Raw genomic sequence first — 14,280 nt, 5'->3', positions numbered from 1 at the left:
TTTACAGTGCGCAGGAAGATACGCTTTGTCACACTTACCGATACTGTAAGCGTGCTAACAGCAAGCATGCTAACAGTATCGGTAAATGTAACAAAGCGCATCTTCATGTGCACTGTAAAGCCTGTCGTTTCGTTGTACGCCATGCTTTGAGCTAGTATCGATTCTTGGCAAAAGTAGGGACTAAACTGCAAAGCAGTTGTTGGAAGCGTTTTGTACTAAAAAGAAAGGGTCTCATTGTCTCAGCGATGCATCTATCGTGTTATATACCGCAGAATTGTGTTTATCCAAAGTATGTTATCATGACAATGTTGTTCTGTCACACCTTGGCTCCCTGCGCATGAGCGGAAGTTGTGTTTTCTTCTATACGTTTTTTCAGGCTGTCATTAAACAGTTAGTATTTTGGCGCTTCACTGTCTTCCTTCCTTTCTTCTGCCCCTTTTCAAGAAGCGTATTTGGTGCCCCAATGTATACCTAAGAAATTTAAGCACCAACTTGCCCAAGAAAAAGTCCTTTCGACGCTAAGTGTTCCTCACATCGCTTGGTAAAAAAGGATGACGCGTGCGATTTTTAGCAATGCCACCTGGGCTATATTGAAAGGTCCCCACAGCGATTCCTCCTCTCCCAACTCAGTGACGTCACTACAGTGAGATGGACCACTAGATGGATTACACACGCAAGCAGCGGGGAGAACTACCTTCGAACCTCCTCCCAGCCACCGCTGCAGCAATTTGTGAGAGCAATAGTCAGGAGCTGAGTATCTTCCTATACGGACAGGCTAAGGGGGGTCCCGGCTATTTTTATCCAAAGAGTATGCGAAGAAGTGTTTATATAAAATGAGGAAAGTGTTTCTGTTTAAAGGAAGCAACATCTGTTTTCCGAAATTTAGCACATATTTCTTGACAAAATTCCTATTTCCCTAAAAGTGGAACAGAATATTTTAAGCACTTGCAGGTTTTGCAAACTCCAAGGCGCATCACTAAAATTAAGGCTTTGTAGCCCGCCAAAAGTCCTTCAAATAATCTAAAGTGCCAGCAGTAATGGTCCATGGGAGCTTAAATCTATATAACCTCAAGGGCGCTTTCTTTTTTTTTTTAATAATCGCCACACTGGTTTTCTGAGCAAGTGCTTCCGACTGACTCCCAAGTCAGACGTTTTTTTAGGCCATTTTATCTAAGGGGATGCAGCTGAAAACTATTTCTGGCAAATGTTCAAAAGGTTTCTCGCAAACTGAAAAAAAAAGTAGGCAACTACACCACACATCTATTTCCTTATTACAAAAATAGCGAAAATCATCGCATTTTGGGGAAGTTCAAAAAATCATGACCGATCTTTACGTAAATTTTATAGCATACCAACCCAGCACTTGTAAAATTATCACTGCATTGCAAGAACGTGTTGCTTTATTTTATTTGAAGTGGGAAAATCAAGCCTATTTTAACACCTGTGTATGGTCATCCCAAAGATGTGTCGCTTTCCAATAATAAAATAAAATTACTAATGTTGAAATCTGAACTGATTCTTTTTGTTGTAGTAAAAAAGAGCGACTCCCATTGTGTCTCCTTTATATCTTTTTAGCCAAGAAATGGGTTGAGTTTGAATTTTTAGGGCTCCTGCATCCGTACTCCTACTGTACGTCGGGGCAACAAGCACGCGAGATCGCATACAGCAAATTTCTTAATACTAGTCGGAGGAAGCTATTTCTGGCATTTATCTGTAATTACATCTGCTATCTCAAATGCTCCCAGTGTTCATAAGCGATGCACCAGCCTAGTGGGAAAGCACAATGACGCCACAGCAGAGGATCAACGAGCTGGGTATGTGAAGAAGAGGAGAGTCACAAAACGGGTCCCGAAAATGTTAATTTTCAGTTTAATTTTTATATCAGGCGAAAATTCCTACTGCACCACGGAGTTGCAACTACTTCTCCAAAACACATTTTTATTTTTGGACAACACAAACCTTAACTAAAAGAAGGGGCAACAAGCTCGTTATCGAGCCGCAAGACGTTGCAAACGTTAAAACCACGTGCTATAGAGAAACCCAGTTTCTACTCGCCAGCCCTTTTTTTCCACATCAATACCACCTCTCACAACAAATTAGGGCAATTTGAATTGAATTAGTGTTAGCGCGGTGTGGTAAAAGGCAGCGAATGTTCTTAAAAGGACAAGGCGAAAATTGGGGGCTTCAAAAGCAATTTTAACGATATCTCCAGGAAAAAAAAGATTCAACTCTAGAAATTTTACGTACTTGTATGGAACGCATATCGCAAGAAGGCTTCTGTGGACAGGACCGCAATATTAAAGAGCATAGCCTTTGGTAAACCCAGCAGCATAAATGAAAACTCCGCCGTATGGGTTAAGACCGACAATGAAACAATGCTCATTGACAGTCAAGCGCTGTTGAAAATATTTATCGGTGCATTAGGGGAGACGCACTGCCGTAGCTTTATGAGGCAAGAAAAGTGCAACTAGTGCGTCGTCAGCTACCGCGGCTCTTTCGGCAAACTTCACTGTCTGACCACGTCTCTGCCCCCGACTTGCTTGGCCCAACGTGACGCTGTAGGGCTTGCGCGTCGTTCAACCGATCAGCAGTCAGCTAAGGCGATGCGAACGGTACGGTGATTGTCTCGGCAAGGCCCACGCGGCTGTCAGATACGACGAGACTCCGCGAGGAGCCTAAAAAGGAAAGCTCGCTGGAGGCAGCTCTGTATACGCGGGTAGCCCAGCTGGTGCCTTTATACGGGCTGCGATCCGGCTTCGTTGCTCCGCCACGCTCTTCTCTGGCGGCTACGCCAACCATCAAGTGAGTTTGCCTTATGCTCACTGTTACCCACTACATCCCCGAGAGCCCGCTAATTGTACCGCCTGGCATAGTTTTCATGGCGAACTTTTCGAAACGGAATTACTGTGCCTACTACTTAAAGACGCACAAGCTGAAAGCCGGACTTCAGAGGGATGCTCGCTCAAAGACTTGGGCACTGGCATTCTCAAAAATGCGATGAATGCTGACACAGCTCTCCAAGCGCATGAATCGCTCTTTATGTCAAAATTGCTTCAGGAATTTCAAAGAAGGTATTCTGAATATGGAAGAGAAATTTAGTAAGCCGAATGATAGGTTCCATACAGCAGGGAGACCTGTGGAAAGCATTAATGTGGTCATTTTTTCTCCATTGGCAGTGTCGCCACGGAAGCACCTTGAGGCTATATTTCTAATGCCTTGCATATATTCGCAATGCAGGGAAAGTAAAGAAAAGAAAAATAACTATGGCGGCTGCCTTCCCATGTGGACCGGCTGAAGTACATTCGTTGCGATCAGATAACGAGCTGTGCTAAAGTTCACGTCCTTGCCGACTTCTGTTTTGCCATCTAAGCTTTTATATTTTTTGTGATGAGATTAGGTTTTTTTTTTTTCTCAAAATGACACGTATCCAGCTTTTGGACATTTTTTTTTCAGTTCAGCTGTTGTTATTCGTGTTGTAAGAGACACCTAGCTTAATCTCCAGGCACGGAGAAAGAAGGCAAGCAAAGCCCAAAGCGTCCCAGAGCATTTCGATTGCATTTTTCTTTTGTTTCCCCAGCGGTTCATTAGCGAAGCATTAACGCCAGGTAACTCGCAATGCGCACATATGCGCCATGCAGTAGAGGCTGCAGCGGTACCACAATCCGCCAGGACAAAACCGCTGTTCAAAGAAGCGACACGGCGCTCAAAACAATCATCCCTCACTGGGATCATAGGAACCGACCACCTCCTCGACACAGTTGCCATGTTTTTTATTAGGCTGGAGAAAGAAGCCACGCAGCGGCACTCGGCTCTTCCATTTTACGAGAGAACGCGGGGAGCTGAGCGCTAAATGGCGCTGAGTGGAGTCTGAGAGAAAATCCTCATCGCACTCGAAACTTCCGAAGCAACGGAAGCTCTTTCGCGAAACCGACGAAAGTTTCTAAGACGGATAGCGCAGTCTCCTCCACGCTTCCATGCACTTTACCGCTCGCCGTTCTTCAGTTACCGCACTCGTTTTTCTTGTCCACACTCAGTGTCTCGCCTCGCAACTGTGCCGTCCCCAGGAATCTGCGTGAAGTTTTCTGCCGCAATAGAAAGTTGCTCGTCGTTGTTGCCTGTAGCGAGGCTCGGTAATTGGCCTCCGTTGGCGGATGGTCCCATTCCGACCTTAATTTTCGAGATAGCCTGCGTTGGCGGCTGGAAAGGTGGTCCGGAAACGTTGTTAAAGCCCCTCCTAGTGCCCGCTTTCTGCAACTGTTCTCATCGCCTTTAAATCTCCAGCGCTTGAAAAGTATTGTGAAGGAGGGCATGAGCCCTCGGCACTTTAAGGAACGGAAATCGACATGAAGCAGCGAACTTGAAACCACTTCTCTCTTTTGTAATGTTTAGAAAAAAATGAAATGAAAAAAAAAGAGCAGATAAAATGAAGAAACTCGGCATATCCAGCAGCCCTGCAACTTTCTGTGCAGACATTGAGCACAATAGACACAGCACACAGCTGGCTGGCACGGCTGATTAAAAGTAGCTGATTATAAGCACTCGCGCTAAGAGCCAAATAGCGCGGCTTAGTAGATAAAGAACTGTGAGTCAACGCTTCACGACCACTTCAAAAATGATGTGTCAGTTTCTTCGCGCCTCACATACACCCTCTCGAACTTCCAAATCTTTTTACCTCCTTGACGGCCACAGCTTTCTAGGCCGTACCAAGAGTGGCTAAGCACAAGGTTCCGGAACGTACTTCTTGGGCTAGTATATTTTTCTGGTGACTGACGGTATTTGCTATTAACACGCAGGGGTTTTTTCGTTTCTTTTTTCTTAAATAAGGGAGCTAGGAACCAACCGAGCTCGATCGCAGGATACAATAGGTCAGCGAAGAGGTCGGCTTACACCTGTTCAGTGGCGCGATAAGGGCAGCGGACTTCCGACGAAATAAGCCTCATTATCTCCGTGAGAAACATTTCCGAAGCTTTCAGGGAATGGCGCACCCTGTGTTTTATTTTGGTATAACCCTTGATTTCCGATATGGCAGTTCTTGGTAATTGTTAGTCAAACATTATGCAGGGGATTAAAATAGAAAGTTCACGGAAAGAAAATTTCCTTCCATTTCTTGATGCCTAGTGAATCATTCTATTCTGAAAATAAACAGGTAAGCCATTTTTTAGTGAAGTATTTCCTATTGCTACCACTGCAGAATAAGGTGTGAGATATCTACGTTGATTTTATCTCATAGCACAGATTATACCTCATAAACTGAGCTTAGGCGTCCTTCTCACTATTATAACGTTAAAATATTTCTTGAAATTTAAATGCAAGGAAGCCTAATCTGGTTCAGCACACCCATTACACATATTCGTAAATGAAAGTGGTCCACCTCCGTGAATAAAATTTTCTGGCAAGGTAATAAAAAAGTTCTGACACTTGCGTCCTCCTATAGCAATAAATAGTACTCACGTACGGGGCAGAAACCTGGAGGCTTACGAAAAGGGTTCTACTTAAATTGAGGACGACGCAACGAGCTATGGAAAGAAGAATAATGGGTGTAACGTTAAGGGATAAGAAAAGAGCAGATTTTGTGAGGCAACAAACGCGAGTTAATGATGTCTTAGTTGAAATCAAGAAAAAGAAATGGGCATGGGCAGGACATGTAATGAAGAGGGAAGACAACCGATGGTCATTAAGGGTTACGGACTGGATTCCAAGGGAAGGGAAGCGTAGCAGGGGGCGGCAGAAAGTTAGGTGGGCGGATGAGATTAAGAAGTTGCGGACCACAATTAGTACATGACTGGAGTTGTTGGAGAAGTATGGGAGAGGCCTTTGCCCTGATGATCATGATGATGATGCAATAAATGCACAGATTCAAAGCAGCGTTCGAATCTAAATGGCGAAAACCTTGCTTGAGTTAGTGAGGTAGCAACAGTAGCAGTCGATTCATCGCATGCCTTTAGCGCTAGACGCCATGCACTGCCACTAAGGTTCTGTTGGATCTGTACACACAGTGTCCGAGACTATTGTATGGTTTATTATGCGCTATATTTTTTTCTTGCGCTAAATGCGCCTTTGCATTGCTCTGTTTGCATGTCCTTGCCATTTTAACGGGTCGTGGGCCTAGTCAAGCCGGTGTAGCGCCTTTTTTGACCAGGGCCCTCAGCATCCCGAATGTTGGAATAAAGTTTGATTTGATTTGAGGCAATGAGGCGAGCAAAGAATCTCTTTAAATATAGCTGGCTATATGAATTCAGGCCTTTCGTTTTCTGCTGGCACGTGAAAACTGAGTATTTACCAAAAAGTAATGTTCTACAAATAATGGCAATGAGCAGTTCTTGTTTATATGCAAGCTCGTATCTGATAGTTAAATTTTAGAGGTTGGCTCGTGGATTGACCAGTTCTTTCTACATGACTATAGAATTTTTGTACGCTTGTGGAGCGAACAGAGAGAAAGATGAAGAGGAAAGGCAGGGAGGTTAACAAGATAATATATAGTCTCCGGGTTACCGCCCTACACTGGGGTTGGGAGATAGGGTTTAGAAAGTGAACAGAGAGGAAAGGATAGAAAACTGGATACACAGAGACATACACACGAAGGGCGTTCCAGTTACAGACGTTCACAAAGGTTGGTAGATCGCAAGAAGCGCAGTAGTGCTTGCACGGCCTTCTTCCGTGACATTAGGTCCTGTCGATGGTGTAAAATTCCTTCTTCCGATAGTGGTCGGTCGTCCAGCAAGTCGAGTTCGCGATCGATTCCCTCTGTGGGCTGTATTGCAGACAGTCGCACACAATATGGCCAATCGACTCTTCATGGCCGCAGTTGTTACCGATTGCGGTGTCGGCCATCCCTATGCGGAACGCGTAGGCTTTGGAAAAAGCTACGCCCGACCACAGTCGATACAAAAGCGCAGCGACTCCATGGCGAAGTTTTGACGGAACTCGATGGCCTAATGTGAGCTCAAGGGAGTAACTTCGGGAATTCCTTAAATGCGGCTCATTCCATCACAACGTGGTGCACTGGCGAGCAAGCAGGTGGAGCTTCCGTGCTGCGCAAGTTAGAGAAAGTGGTATTGGCGCGTGGTGGTCCTCAGTATGGGCTGAACGCGCAACTTTATCGGCACGTTCATTGCCGATAATCCCGCAGTGACTTGGAAGCCATTGGAAAGTTATTTCATGGCCTGCATCATTATTTGGTGCCTCGTCTCTGCAATCTGAAATACACGCTGTTCGTGCGGTCCGCGTCCTAAAGGTGTTCAGTGGAGACTGCAGTGCCACCTTTGAATTGCAGAAGGTCATTCGCTTGCCTGGTGGCTCATCACCGATGTAATGAAGGGTTGTAAGAAGCGCAAAATTCTCATCTTGAAACAGACAACATTTCTTGTGATAGCAATTATACATGGCGTCGAGCTGCCTAGAAGACGTTTGTGTGGCGTGATGCCACCTCGCGGTGACAAAAAGAAAGGCGCCTGCCTGGCCTGAACCCACTCTACCGTTCTCCGAGTAGATCGTTTCTGTCCACCCACTTCGACAGTTCCAATTTTAGGTCTTGCATATCCGTCCTATATATGACCGACGTTACTGTATCTGGCCTGTACGAGCTCCTCTTGTCCTTATCAAATATGCCTTTATAGATGAGGTTCAGCTTGCTTTCACGCCATCCGAGCGGATTTTCTTCGTTATAATCACTTGTTCTGTGGTATTAGTCAGCACTGCCTTATTTTTGGATCGTGGTTTTTAATTAGCTGTACAGGGATCTTATCGGGTCCTGCTGCCGTCCTATTGGGATATCTTCTGGATTTTTCTAGTAAAAACTTTCTATGCTAAATTTTGATATCCCAGTTTTCTCTGTTGCAGCTCGATCTGTTTGAATATGAACAACACACTCTCTCATGCCGAAGTTATCGCTAATAACGTCTGTAACGTACGGCAACACATTGTCTTCTTCGTATGTATTACCGTCTTCATCCCTTATAGCCGTTTGCGAATTTTTAGTTGGAGCTCAGAGTGCTTAATTATGGTAACAGAATCTTTTTGGGGTGCCGTTCTGTCTTTTACGAATGTTGTGCAACCAACGCTGACTTGCGCATTTAACGTTTCTTGCACGAGCTCACTCGCCACCATTTTCCTTTCTCTGCATTTGTTCCATCTAAGGAGCACCTCTCATTCGTGTAATCCCGCTTTTTTGGATTTTCGATGATCCCTAGACGCCTGCTTACGAACTTCTACAGCTTGATTTACTTCCATATTCCACCAATTACGCGGCTTCCTTTTCCAATGAAACAATTTTTTTGCCGTGTCGGTCATTACCTGCAGTATAACGTGTACCCGGCTAGAGCAGAGCAGGCAGCGATCACTTTGGTACTCCTGGACGAAGACTGTACTGAAATCTGCACTGATTCAAGGCCCGCGGTCACGGCATTCACCTCTATCTCCGTCGCCGAAGAAGCACAGAGAATCATCACCGCTTGAGTAATCTCTATTCCCAGCTGGATTGCCTCCCCAACCTCAACGACAACGCACACGTCCAAGAGCGCGCACTAACCCACCGCGCGGACGCGAATGCGAGTCGAGGTCTTTTTGAACCTACTACTACTACTACCTAGCTTAGCAGGAGAGTCTACTCCCCCCCCCCCCCCCACACACACACGGTAAACTAAACAGACCACAAGCTATGACATTGGGCATGCTTCAGACGTGATCGTATCCAAACTTGACTTTATTTCATTCCATCACTCCAGACGCCTTTATAGTCAGGACTGCCCGACCTGTGGACAGAGAAGTAATTTAGAACGCATGCTCTTGGGATGCCCCTCGTTACAGTGAGGCCCGCATAGCTGCACCGCAGAAGAACGGAGCTCTGCGCTGCGTAGCTCCGAGCTTTCACCTCAAGTATGGGCTGTCCAGAGAGCCCACGATGAGGCGGTGAGGCGTGGCCTCTCCGTCCCAACGTGGGAGCCTTCCACGGCTTCATCACTTCCCTGAAAAGGCGGAAACGGAGCCTCTCAGGGACATCAATAAAGCTCCTTGTCCGTCTGTTTGTAGCGGCTACCAGTTCCTTACAGTCCCAGACTCCTGTAGGAAAGGCTCTATTTGTTTTTTTTTGTGATTTCTGTTATTTGCTCTTCATGATTTTTTTAATTTCATTATATTCGTTCGTGTTTGGCCCGTTTGTGTCTCTAAAACTGTTATGCTACACGTCTATGATAACTACCCAGGCTACTTTCTCCATGTTCGTCTATTATCATTTGGTATAGTTGTTCATAGGCTACTTCTGAGACTGAGGCGCTGTCTACACTTTACTGTCGGTTTCCGCATTGGCACTCATTTTTCTTGTTAATTGCTATAACGTTTTGTTCGTCACACAGATCCAGCACTAGAGAATCGTTGTGTTCAATATATCCGTCTAAATATTTCATGTGAGCATTCATATATCCCATCGGGTATGGGGATATTTCACCAAACCCGATTTTTTGAAGTCATTAATATTGCGTCTAATGCTATCAATCAATTCCTTACTTTTATCTCTGCTATCACTTCCTGTGTATAGGTAAGCTACTCCCAGCTACGTTTTTTGGCCTTGCCACGTTCCGCTAATCCATAAACGCGCCTTACATGTCTCTTTTTACTCTTTGCCACTTCAAACTTCGCCTAATTAGCATGCCTACGCATTCACCGTTTCTTGACCCAATCATTCTGTTGCACCTTCTCCCATACAATATGTTCAATAGCAGGCGGCTGCTCCAAATCTCGTAAATGCATTTAGGTCACGGCGTACAGGCTAATCGCTTCGTCATTCAGCTGCGTTTGAATTTCCAGCAATTCTTTCTGCTTGCGACCATCCTGCATGACTATGTAATAAATTTTGCCTTCTACATCGTTGTCCTTTGTGCGCCTTTTTCTAACTCCTTGTGGTCTAATTCTGCCCTTTGCCCCCCCCCCCCCCCCCCCAGTTTGTCGCTACAGTAAATACCCAATCTTCCTTCCTGATTCCATTGGGCCTGCCTAAAATGCCTACAACCCGCGCCGCGAATCGACGTCCAACCAGCGTTGCTACAGTTTCTCTAAGATGTATCCCATCACGCACACAAAAAAAAAGCCTTCGGGCCTGCTCGGTGCACTTCTCGGTTGATGTCAGTGAACGTAAAATCCATTACCTTACCTAGCGTCCAAATTACCCTGTTTGCTGTAAGCATTGCCCTTTTAATGCATACCCTTGTCTTTCAGCCTCTCGCAACGTGCACACTGCGATTTGCACTTCCTTTGAAACAATGCGCAGCTTCGCGAGCCCTTTTACTGTTTGTTTCGCAATCCTGCCTCTCGTCCTTGCAGTACGTCATTCACTGGCCCCATTATCACCACTAGGTGCCTCTCCCCTTTGCGTGCGTCCCATATGTCTTCCTTGGCCTTCGCTATCACTTCCATAAATGGTCTTCCCGGAAACGCCCTGACCTGAGCTCGTTCGCCTGTGCCTACCCTTTCTGTTATCGCCGGTTCTACTTTATGCATGTTGGATTCCGCCACATTGACAACTCGACACTTTTCCTTCTCCTCGTTGCCAAAAGCTGCACCTGAGCCTAAATGCCCTCCTCTCCTCTCTCATCCTTGCCCTTTGCTTTGTCGTCTTCTGCGGCCGCCACGTCAGTTGGTAGCCCCTTCGTGACCACCACTGACGTTTTCGCCATTGCTTTCTAGGGTGGTGGTTTCGGCTTGCTTAGCTGCTCGCGCTTCGCAGCCAGCGCCGTTCGCATTGCTCGCATCGAAGCATTCACCATTCCTCTGCGGGATAGTGATCTTCGGCTTCATTTTTACGATGGCTAGCTTTTCTTCTACTTCCTCCGAATCTCTTCGCTCTCGAGTTCCTTTTCTAGATCTCCAACCCGCTTAGCTAGCTTATACTTCTGCTATAGACGATCTAGCCGCGACCCTAGCACGCACATCCTACAGATAAAAGCTGCAGCATTCGCTTCGCGTACTGACTCAAACCGCGCTTCTTCCAAGGCGTAAGAGCACTCGCAATCAGAACAACGCACGCGTGGTTTCCGCCTAGTTCCAACCGTCGTCTCATACTAACAAGGCGCAGTATAATGTAACCCTACTTGGGGAAAAAAATTTATTCCTTAGCCATTTCTACCTAAGCAAAAAGCCTTAACTTATTAACAACTGAAAAGCATGACAAATAATTTGTAAAGATTGCTTTGCTAACCTAACGCTTGAAATACAGGTGAGCGAAATATCAAATAAAAAGCTCATTGCTTTGACACGCTACTCCTGCTGCGCTGAGAAGGCTCTTCCACTCGGCACGTTTGTTCCCTTCAGTGTCACTCGAGAGAGAGTCGCCGAAGTCGAGTCGAGATACAGCCACCATGTGGAGTACCGTCTAACATCATTAAGAAATATTTCTATTGCTTTCAGTTCACCGCCCTTTGCTCGAGACTGTCCAATTTTCCTAACTTTCCGCAGTATCTTGTTTGTTAAGTAGCGCAACAAAGGAGAAATATGAAATAAGTCAACTTGCGCTTCCATCAAAGTTTCGCCGACAGTTTTTTTTTTGTGTGTGTGTGTGTGTCCTTGTTAGCGACTTCGGCCGCGGCGGCGGCATTACGATGGGGGCGAAATGCGAAAACTCCTGTGTGCGCTGCATTGGGGCCACAGTAAGGATTCCCTGGTCGTCAGAATTAATCCGGAGTCTCCGACTACAGCGTGTCTCATAATCACATCGTGGTTTGGGCACGTAAAAGCCCAGATTTAAATTTTTATGGCCTGATACATGCTGCCAAAGTCGAAAATGCTTGACAAAATTGCGAAGTGTTGATTTTAAGTAGCAACATTAAATATATTACGTCTTCTATTTTGAAACCCAGAATCACAAGCGTGTAAATTTATTATGGTGCAGTGATGACCCAGAGTAATTAAAACCGATAAATTTTGGGAAGACCTTAGCTCAGAAATGAAAACAATGGACATGCTCACAGAACTCTCCTCATCTTTCATCGCAGTTTTACAGACCGTATGTTCAGATTATCTTTCCTTTTTCTTTTTTGGCTGCCCATACATATATATTATAACAAATATTTTGTTATATATAGCCTTGCTGTTCTCGCGCTCCTGAGTATGCACGTGTGATTTCTTAGCCATCAGAAGGCTACAGGATTGTGCTTGCCGTCAGAACAGGGCTTAATGTCGTTATGGACCGCAAAACAAATATGCAGGGGACCATGAAAGAAACAGTGTTCTGTGCGCTCCTCCGTCCCCTCCGTCTTTCTGCTGCGATGTGCACCAAGACCGATGTGCACCATAGTATTATAAGACGTTTTAATGCGAAAGCATTATATGCTCCAACACGCGAAAATCTGTCGGCGCAGTCGACATGGCCGAAAGATCTTGTTAAATGTGGACGACGGCGCAAGGAGTAAAAACACGTCACAACACTCCCGGATTGAAGTCAAATTTCTCGGGAAGGTTCCTCTAAATAAAGCAAATTTATGGCGCTGTAAAGAAAATCTAGTAAACTTTGGTCTCGGTGGGAATCGAACCTGGGGCTCCGAGGTGCGACATCAGCACGCTTCCCTATTGGCAACGGCGGCTACATGGTTCCCGTTGACTAAAGTTGTGCCTAGTGCATGCATAATTGCACAAGAGAGAGAGAGAGAGAGCAAACGATAAATGAAAGGCTGGGAAGATAACTAGGACTGAGCCCGGTTGGCTACCCTAAACTGGGGAAAGGAAAAAGGGGATGGAAAGGTTAAAACGAGAAGTGAAAGTCCACTGGGGATATCGTTTGTTCACTAAGTCCGGATCACACACGCTGACTCATTCCGGCAGCTTTCAAATACCGCAGCAGCGCTTTTCTGGCCTTTTGTAGCTGCGATATGCGTGGCCATGGGTCCCTCCCAAGATTTTGTTCGAGGTGAACAGTTTTCTATTTAACTATCTATCATCGGACAAAGTGACGGCGCAGCCCATGGGGAGGAGGCGGCGCCATGTCATGAATGTATAAAAAACAATTTGGAAGACGCTTAAGCTTCGCCGTTAAGAGTGGAACGCGATAGCATTCAAAGATCAATGACGATCAATGACTGCTGCTCACACTCGCGGGCAGCTGCAGCGTATGTAGCCGTAATGTTTACCGGGAAACGCTGGCGGCGAAATCTATGCACGAAGGGGCGAGCTTCCTAGCAGAAACGCGGCCTCTTGTGTTGGCCGATCTTCTGTTATTGTTTCGCCCTTTTAATACTTCAGTCATAGAAAATTTAACATAAAAGGCATGCGCTATCGGTGTTTTGTTTCATACTGTAGAAGGATAGACATTTGAGCGAGTTGGTGCTGGTTGAACATCTTGAAGGGCAGCACAATATGACGAATACAAAAGGCAGGAACACACGGGACAGCTCTGAACTCACAACTAACTTTATTCGGAGGCATACGAAAATTTATGTACACAACCGATAGCCACGTGCTCTCCCATCGATGGCGTCATTATCAGTGCGCAGGCAAAAAAACGCAAAACGTTGTAATCTAAAGCTGCACTATGAGGCAGCTTAAAAATTAAAATTCTTTGTCATACAAATTTAACGATGGCATGCTTACACAACGCGACCTTTATTTCCTGATATAGTAGCCCTCAATACTCTCCCTCGTGGTCTGATTTCTATGCGCGGAAAGTATTGTGGTGTTTTTATAGATTGAAGTGCAGCCATGCTCAGAGGGTTGTCATATTGCGCTGCCCATTCAAGATGTTTTGCTTCATGCCATTTGTTTGCGTGCTGTCCAGCCTCAAAATTTCGAGAAATAACTTTGTAAACAGCGTAAGCCAAAGTATGAGCAACTTTGGTGCCGTATAGAATATGCGTTGGTTCGGAATTATATTTCGCGGAAAGATGGTCGACGTTGGACACTGGACGCTGGATGTCCGGCGACAAGGGGCCCCTAACGCTATCGCGGTAACGAAACGCATTAAAGTTCGTTTGAACGGCGCCGAGCATTCCTTCTAGCTATGAAATCCTTGCGAGAAAGCGAGCTCGTTGAGACGGTCGACGGCCCTTACCGAGGCGCAGTTCAAACGCAGGCAGGAGCTTGCGCGGAAGAAAACATCTCACGAAAGGGACTACAATACTTTCGCGTTCCCACATGTAAGCAGTGTTAGGTGTATCTGTCGAATTTTCACAGCGAAGCTGTTCATAGCTATAGGATTCTATGGATTTTTTGTGTCAACAAATCTGGCCGTGCAAAAACTGAGCTCCCGAATTCGATGCAAAATCGCTTCGTTCTACGCAAAAGCTTATGTCTCATCACGTG

Source organism: Dermacentor variabilis, chromosome 2 (genome assembly GCF_050947875.1).
Source record: "Dermacentor variabilis isolate Ectoservices chromosome 2, ASM5094787v1, whole genome shotgun sequence".
NCBI lineage: Eukaryota > Metazoa > Arthropoda > Arachnida > Ixodida > Ixodidae > Dermacentor > Dermacentor variabilis.
The sequence above is the reverse complement of the archived record's forward strand: the minus strand, read 5'-3'. Positions refer to the sequence as shown.